The sequence below is a fragment of the Eucyclogobius newberryi genome, unplaced genomic scaffold (assembly GCF_026437365.1).
Source record: "Eucyclogobius newberryi isolate DKJ021-1_F unplaced genomic scaffold, fEucNew1.0.hap1 SCAF_7, whole genome shotgun sequence".
NCBI lineage: Eukaryota > Metazoa > Chordata > Actinopteri > Gobiiformes > Gobiidae > Eucyclogobius > Eucyclogobius newberryi.
In genome coordinates, this window is record NW_027316389.1 from 14,756,782 (window position 1) to 14,766,001 (window position 9,220).

The window sequence follows — 9,220 nt, forward strand, 5'->3', positions numbered from 1 at the left end:
GTGAGAGGTATCAATGTAATTTGGATAACTTTTGATGTCCCACTCCTCAGTAGCATTTTTACCAAATTTCAGCTTTTTAGGGCTAACGCCCTGGGAGGAGTTCGTAAAAGTACGACGTTTGGAAAAACTCTGAAGTCATGTTTAGCCATTTTTGAAGCAATATGGCCGACATTTGGTTGGGCGGACGGCGTTGCCGTAATAATATTTTTTACTTCTCTTGTCACCATCTACCTCTGCGCCAAATTTCATGATTCTACGATCAGATTTTTTTTGGGTCATTTCCCATCTCTCAATGCATTTTTGGTACATTTGGGGGCGCTGACGCGCCAATTTTTTTTATTTTAGAAAAGGGAAATAGCCAGAATGTAGAGAGGCACGATTTTTAGAGGTGTGAACATTTTTGTGACTTTTCGTCAATGTTCACTGGGTGAAAAATAGGGGGGTTGGTCCCGAGAAGAAGAAGAAGAAGAAGAAGAAATATAGCCGCAAGCGGCAATGATCGGCCCTCGCCACGCCGCCGCCACGCCGCAAGAGGAGGGGGCGCTAACGCGCCCCAATTGTCCTTTTATTGCGCCTACTGCTGAATCTGTGACGCTGTCACATCTTCTCCCCTTTGTTTTACCATCAAAAAGCAATTTTATTTTGAATTCTTGGCAAAATGTGCGGCTTTGCCGCACAGACACCGTGACTCTTTGAATAAAAATGTGGATCACTTTTGATGGTCCACCCCTGAAGATGAGTCTCACCAAATTTCAGGTTAATAGGGCTAACGCCCTAAGAGGAGTTTGTGAAAGTATAAAGTGTAAACATGTTCTGGCGATTTCCCCATTGGAATAACATGGAAGGTTTCGGTCATCGTTACGGCAACGCCATAACAATTATGACATGGCTCTCATTGACTTTTTTGATGGGGATGCTAAAATTGAGTTGTGTGTCAAATTTCATATAATTTCGCAAAACTAAACATTTAACCTCCATATAAAATCTGTAGGGGGCGCTGTGGCGCCAAATGAATTTATTTCACTTCAAGTGGGTTTAGGGCAAAGAGTTTAACAACTGATTCTAATTTGACGCAATTCGGACTTTATCTGCGCAAACGGCAGAAATTTTAAATATGGGAGATTTCTGAAATTCTAGCTACAGACCGTGAGAGGTATCAATGTAATTTGGATAACTTTTGATGTCCCACTCCTCAGTAGCATTTTCACAAAATTTCAGCTTTTTAGGGCCAACGCCCTGGGAGGAGTTCGTAAAAGTACGACGTTTGGAAAAACTCTGAAGTCATGTTTAGCCATTTTTGAAGCAATATGGCCGACATTTGGTTGGGCGGACGGCGTTGCCGTAATAATATTTTTTACTTCTCTTGTCACCATCTACCTCTGCGCCAAATTTCATGATTCTACGATCAGATTTTTTTTGGGTCATTTCCCATCTCTCAATGCATTTTTGGTACATTTGGGGGCGCTGACGCGCCAATTTTTTTTATTTTAGAAAAGGGAAATAGCCAGAATGTAGAGAGGCACGATTTTTAGAGGTGTGAACATTTTTGTGACTTTTCGTCAATGTTCACTGGGTGAAAAATAGGGGGGTTGGTCCCGAGAAGAAGAAGAAGAAGAAGAAGAAATATAGCCGCAAGCGGCAATGATCGGCCCTCGCCACGCCGCCGCCACGCCGCAAGAGGAGGGGGCGCTAACGCGCCCCAATTGTCCTTTTATTGCGCCTACTGCTGAATCTGTGACGCTGTCACATCTTCTCCCCTTTGTTTTACCATCAAAAAGCAATTTTATTTTGAATTCTTGGCAAAATGTGCGGCTTTGCCGCACAGACACCGTGACTCTTTGAATAAAAATGTGGATCACTTTTGATGGTCCACCCCTGAAGATGAGTCTCACCAAATTTCAGGTTAATAGGGCTAACGCCCTAAGAGGAGTTTGTGAAAGTATAAAGTGTAAACATGTTCTGGCGATTTCCCCATTGGAATAACATGGAAGGTTTCGGTCATCGTTACGGCAACGCCATAACAATTATGACATGGGTCTCATTGACTTTTTTGATGGGGATGCTAAAATTGAGTTGTGTGTCAAATTTCATATAATTTCGCAAAACTAAACATTTAACCTCCATATAAAATCTGTAGGGGGCGCTGTGGCGCCAAATGAATTTATTTCACTTCAAGTGGGTTTAGGGCAAAGAGTTTAACAACTGATTCTAATTTGACGCAATTCGGACTTTATCTGCGCAAACGGCAGAAATTTTAAATATGGGAGATTTCTGAAATTCTAGCTACAGACCGTGAGAGGTATCAATGTAATTTGGATAACTTTTGATGTCCCACTCCTCAGTAGCATTTTCACAAAATTTCAGCTTTTTAGGGCCAACGCCCTGGGAGGAGTTCGTAAAAGTACGACGTTTGGAAAAACTCCAAAATCATGTTTAGCCATTTTTGAAGCAATATGGCCGACATTTGGTTGGGCGGACGGCGTTGCCGTAATAATATTTTTTACTTCTCTTGTCACCATCTACCTCTGCGCCAAATTTCATGATTCTACGATCAGATTTTTTTTGGGTCATTTCCCATCTCTCAATGCATTTTTGGTACATTTGGGGGCGCTGACGCGCCATTTTTTTTTTTATTTTAGAAAAGGGAAATAGCCAGAATGTAGAGAGGCACGATTTTTAGAGGTGTGCAAATTTTTGTGACTTTTCGTCAATGTTCACTGGGTGAAAAATAGGGGGGTTGGTCCCGAGAAGAAGAAGAAGAAGAATAATATTCCGATGCGAAAACAATGTTTCCCATTTTTCAAATATCATAAACTATACATTTTCGGAAAGCGCTCGCGCTTTCCTACCTCATGGTGTGGGTCCCTGGTCACTGACGGGTACTTTCGTTAATTTTGAGTGGGCTCCGCCCACTTTGTGTTTTTGGCCCTCTATACAGTAATAATGTTCAATTTTTGCATTACATGCTTATATGCACGGAACATGCAAGAGATGGGGAACGTATTCGTGAGCTACTTAGCGCAAATGAGTGCTTTATATGGGGATGACGACCGCGAAGCGGTCGTCATCTCAATGTAAAGTGCTCGTTTAGTGCGCACTTTTGCACGGGCTTCGCCCGTTTACAACGGTAATGTTCCATTTTCCTACTACTAATTAGTATGCACGGGGCGTGCATGAGTGAAGGAGTGCGTTAGTGAGTGTTTGGAAGTGGGCGAGCGCTTCGCGCTCGATTTCGTGCGCACTACGTGCGCACTTTCGCAGCCGTGCTTCGCACGGCCTTACAAGATTAATAGGCCTCTCGCCAGCTTGTGGCGCTCGGGCCTAATTAGGTGTCAGATCTGTGGAGAGGTGATCCCGCTCACAGAGAGAATGCATGTTTTTCTAGCATTTTTTTTGTTTTTTGAGCAAAACACTTCTAAATGAATAAATGGAAGATGTATGTTTAATAGCAATAAGATCTCCATGGAGACAAGCAGCTGGTAGACCCCCCCACTAGAAAAGTTTACAACTGTCTGGAATAGGGATGTTAAGTTGATTCAGTTCATAACCACAATAGAAGTGTAAAACATTGTGACTATTTTAGAAGCAGTTCAAGATTTCAGTATTTTCAGTTCAATCTGTGCACAAAAAAAAGCAAACCTAAATACTATTTTTTATGTGGCTGTTCATATCACAATAACTTTACTTTTGCATTCAGAAAGTTTGATTTCATAAAACTGATCACGTTCTATTGGAACAGTAACGTATTAAAATGAAGGGACACTTTGCATTTCACTTTGTTTTGTTAAGTGTCATGAAGAAGTCATGAATTATCGTTATATCATGATGTTTCTTCTAACAGTAACTGTAAGTCTAAGATTAAATATTGTGACATCCCTAATCTTGAATGTGACAAGCATGGTTTAGGTATGCTAATGCCTATTTGGTTACAGTGCCTCATGTTACAAACATTCATAAAGCAGATAGAGTTGGAACATTGACGTGGAGATTCAGGGCTACAGTTGGTGCACACTGCATTGCAAAGAATTACCACATTAAAAGGTCTCGGTCGTTGTGGTTTATTGTAACGACGTTTTGCTCAAATTAGGCCAGATCTCTAAAGAGTAGACAACAATAGATGCAGACTATAACAAAATCCTGAAACAAAACTTGACCCAGCCTTAAAAATATATGACTGAAACTTGTGTTGCAGCCGGTGCCAATGACGCACCGCAAACAGGTCAGGAAGCAGAGCGGCTTCTCGGTCTCTTCATCCTGTGTGGTTAGAGAATTATTGCTATTGACAGTAAAAATGCTGATTAAGTTGAACCACAAAGGCTGTCTCGACAAATCTAATCTTTACTAAAGGTGAAAATCTTCTTCTTGATCTCATTTTGAACTGACACAATACTGAAGCAATGCAAACATCAAAGAGCCTGACCCTCCTGCTGCATATTCGGATGTTACCTTTACTGGGTAATTATGTCGCAGGAGTGCAGAGGCAAATAAACAACTTAATGATGACTTTATGATGCAAAAATGCAAAGTAAAGTTTTAATGTCTGAATAGAGCGCTAAAATATGCAATCCAAGCCCAAGCCCTAGTTTAAACAACCCATAAATGGTTGGACACGTGGTAAAAATCAAATATGTATGTATTTTTAATTTATTTTCTTCACTACGTTTTAGTGAAATGTGTCATCTAACCTGACATATGCACTTTTTCACTGGTATAATTATATCACCTCTGAGTGGAACAAAACAACAAGATATTATATTCAAATACTACCACCAAAGCTAAGTGTCATCAGTTGCAAACCAATTCTACCTTATGGCTACATAAATAGTTATGTCATCAGTTGTTTGGAACAGTATTTTAAGAACCAATTCCACATTCTGCTTCATCCTTGAAGTGGGCCGATAAGGAAGGGTCTGAAAAAACAAAGTTATTAGACTGTGAAGCCCTCGCCTCACATTTGGGACAAGGAGGCTATAAAAGTCCAGGGATCATAAAACAAAGGTATTATTGTTTCATTCAAAGTGTTAAATCATACAGTCATGTCTAATAGTTTTATCATTTTACCAAGGCGTGCTGAAGAATAAATACTTGTTTTCTTTTTATGTTGGAAAAGCAGGTGATACAAACAAAGATTTTTGCATTTTCAGTATCATTTTGCAACTTTTTACTGACTGCTGGAGATCATTTAAAAAAATTGCCTTTCACATAAAGCCATCTTACTAAAAAGCTACCACAGTTTCACAACAACTTTTTCAATCTTTCGTTGTCCCTCTCTCAAAGGAATATCTTATCTTATCTTATCTTAACACGAGTTCTCTTGCACCTATCAAACTCCAAATCACCTCCACAGCAAATTCTCCCTTCACGTTGTGCCTCAACTTATTTGCTCCCGAACTTAAATATGCAATCCACCACCTGGCCTTTTTAAATCATTCCATTCTGTGGCAGCAAAAACCAAGCTTCAAATTCACATATCTCTACAATGGACGGGGTCACAGAAGTCAGGCCGGCGCTGCTCTGGTTCAGCACCAAAGACCATCAGAACAAAGGGCACACTGTCCACTACTGAATGAACACAGGCTTACATCATCCACCAAGCTCAACCTCCGGCCGCCGTCAAAATGATGCTCTCATACCCACGCGGAGGACGAGCCGGGCGAGATCCAATGCAAATCGATACGGACAAATCTGACAGGAAAAGGTGTCGACGGTTGATTCCCCTATCCCGCTATTCCGAGTTGTTCCGGAAGATGAGAAAGGCCCCCCTCCTCTTCCTCCCCACTTTCAGCGATTACAGTAATTTGAACTATTATTGCATTTGCCTCTATTAATGTCATTACTGCACTGTGGCCTCGGGGATGTGTAACGCTGTACGGCTGGACGTCTTCAGGCTCAAGTCCGAGAGCGATCGATAATGATTGATCAAAGTCGGCTTCAGCAGACCTCATTGTCTACAGTGTCTTGGTAAATAAGTAATCTTCAAGACAATAGGTAGTTTAAAGTGTGTTATGGGGTTAAGAGAAAGAGGTTAAACAAGGAATCTTTTTATAAAAACAAGCCAAACTGCAGTGCACTTCTACTGTCTAATATTTGGGCGCATATGCACACACTAGCATACATTACTTCAACAAATCCATGTTTTTGCAAGTAACAAAGCAGCAGGATTGTTTGTGTTTTACCATTTTATATTTGAGTGCAATTTCCTCTGAAACATTCATCATCTTTATACTGTACAACCTGACACTTTATTTCATTGATCTTGGCTCAAGTAACAGCGAATGCAACTCTGTAAATAGACTGAAGGCTTGGATTTGGACTATTTCAAATTGTCAATCATAAACTAGAACAGGGGCCAAATGCAGCTGTCAGATCAGGTCAAAATGATCCACCACTTTTTGACTGCACGTAAGATCTTCTACCATCGTAAACACAACATTTGGGTGGTACACAAACTGTTCCAGGCCTGAATAAAGGTGTGGTCGAACTTGGGCTGGGCCATTGATCGAATTTGTATTAAATATATTACTATTATTGTTATTATTTATTATTATTGTTGTTTTAATCAACAGGTCTACAGCCAAGTCAGTAAAATATGTGATTTGAAGTAGAGTTCAGACTTTGAAGCAACACATTTGAATTTGTTTTGTGTTAAATGGCACAGTATAAATGGATGCCTTGTTTATGTCGGGAAATCATCATTATCTGTTTCCCCCCAAATCTCTTTGTGCTGTGGCGTGCGGGCAGGGTAAGCAAGTAAGCAGTGATTGATTAATTATATATTAAATTACAGTGTGTCACAACCATATGTGCAATAAATTGTAAATCCATATAAGTCTGTTTTCCCATCACTTCTGCTGCTCAGCTTGACGGCGTACAGTGTGTTTTAGTGGCCTCTACAGGCCACTGAGCAGATTACAGGTCGGGAACCTTGCTTGTTCACCTCCCGCCCAGCGCTCTCTGTAAACTTGAACAGAGGCTCTTTCCTGTTCCACTTTCTAACATGTGCTTTTACAACCTGTGCAACAGCAGCTTGTTTTAGAGGTCTGTGCGTGCGATCTGAGGACAACACAACCTCAAAGCACGTTCAATAAACCTGAACCTGAAAACTGAAACCTAAACCAGAATCTTGGATGTTTGCAGATTGTAGCTAACTGTGCATGTGCCACAGAGACGCAAATCAAGTTTCAACAAGTGACTTAAAAGCATGCTTTTACACACAGGTCTTTGTTTGTAGCTAAGGCTCTGTTCACGTTCCTAATGATGAGATGTTAGTTAGAAACACAGGCAGTCCTTTATCACATAGCGCTTGCGTGTAATGAATTGCGCAGTGAAGTGACACTACTGAGACCATTCAGCACTTGTCTTGATCCTGGCAGTTTAGCTCAGTGGTTAGGCTCAATACACATACTCGTCTTCCACAGGGATCTGGGCAAATGTTATCCAGTAAATATTGATGACCACCACACGTCTGCTTGCCCATCCATAAAAGTCACCCATCGCTACTGGCTTACTGCACTAATTTGAGTGAGTCTACCTTTTAACCAATCACCTTTTTATCCTTTCATGACTGCTGTTTGTATCCCCGTTCATCCACCCTCCACCGCAGCAGCAGAACCGTCAGCCTCACATACAACCAAGCAATACACTATTACTACATGTCAAACTTGCATGTGGTTTAAATCAACACAATTTCCTTTCCTCGTTGCATCAATGAGATCCATGCTGGGATCTGTGGATCAATATTTATATACAACAAACATGTATCACCTCTCACTCATTTGTCTGTGGGAGATCGCTTCATACTAAGATCACAACATACATAGAAACAAATCTTCAGTATCTATTACAGGCTGGGCAATGGGAAACTAAAGCTGCATATTTGGTCTTTTCTGAAAGCATATTTTTTATCTTTCAAGAGTAAGTGCAGCGCTTCAAAATCAGTGGTTTGACGGTGTGTGAGGCACTTGCTGCTGTAGAGACTCCAGTGCAGCTCAGTCAGTGTCGCTCTAACACTGCTGTTCAGATGGAAAGAGTCTGCTCCAGCTCTGATCAATGACTGACCTAATCGTTTCTGACAGGCCCAAACATCCACCAATGTTAAATTAAAAGACAAACACTCAGATTTACATCAAGCAAAAAATAAAAAATTATAGCCTACAATGATTCTCAATCTGGGGTTCTGTTAGGCTACAATTATATAGAAGCTTGAAGTTGAAGTCCAACCACGATGCATATTTAAACGATTTGGAGATCACTCACTTTAGAGATCATTCATTCTGATTAAATTAATATCTTTGCTTTATCTAACATCTAAAATAATAATTCTATTTAATGTTTTGGATGGCACATTATTACACAGAGAATAGACTTCTTTGCTATGGGATGGTCCGTTTGAGGGGTCCAAAGCGGCCCATGCAAGGCACTTCTACCAAAGGGGTCAAGCTCTGATCGACTCAAGGTCTGCTATAGCCTAGCTAACGAGGAGCTAAACGACAAGTGTATTGGATAAGAGAGAACACAGACACTAAAAACAGAAATTAATAATTGATCATGCCTTATGTTGAGCCAACATCAAGGCTTAATTTCAACCAGAATAGTCAGAACGCATTCCGGTTTCTCTCAATTTCAGCCTTCACGGATCCAGAAAATGTAATTGTCAAATCTTGTCTTGTATAAATTACACACAAAACACTTCTGTAAATCTGCAATAAATGCGCAATCGTCAAAGAGCTTCTGAAAGGTGAGACCTAGGGCTTTCCAAAATGTTTGAAGTTTGTGTGGGCAGGGCAGAGGCCAGAGAGAGCGTGACTGTAAACAGGCAAAATGAGAAAGCAAACTTTCAGCGAATATTAAGTGAACTTTTAGCAGAGGCGAGTATAATTGGTTTTATGTTGTAGATGAAACAAATGTTGTGATTTTTATAATGAAGTAGATTCACCATGTTTGACTCTGTGTATCGCATTTTTGTGGGAATTTATCTCATCCAAAGTAAGTTGCTGGTGATGCTCTCCTTGCAGATCAAGTGTCAACAACCCCAACCATGGACGTCCCTCAGAACAAGTAAACCTAACAATGTCACATGTCAATGTAACAATGTCCTGTCAGCAAATGAACACAACTGTTTAAAATATCCACTACAATGTAATAACTAAACAGCCTGATAAAAACACCCATAACAGCCTGTAGCATGAGCACTGCACTGAAGGCTAGGACTATACAATTG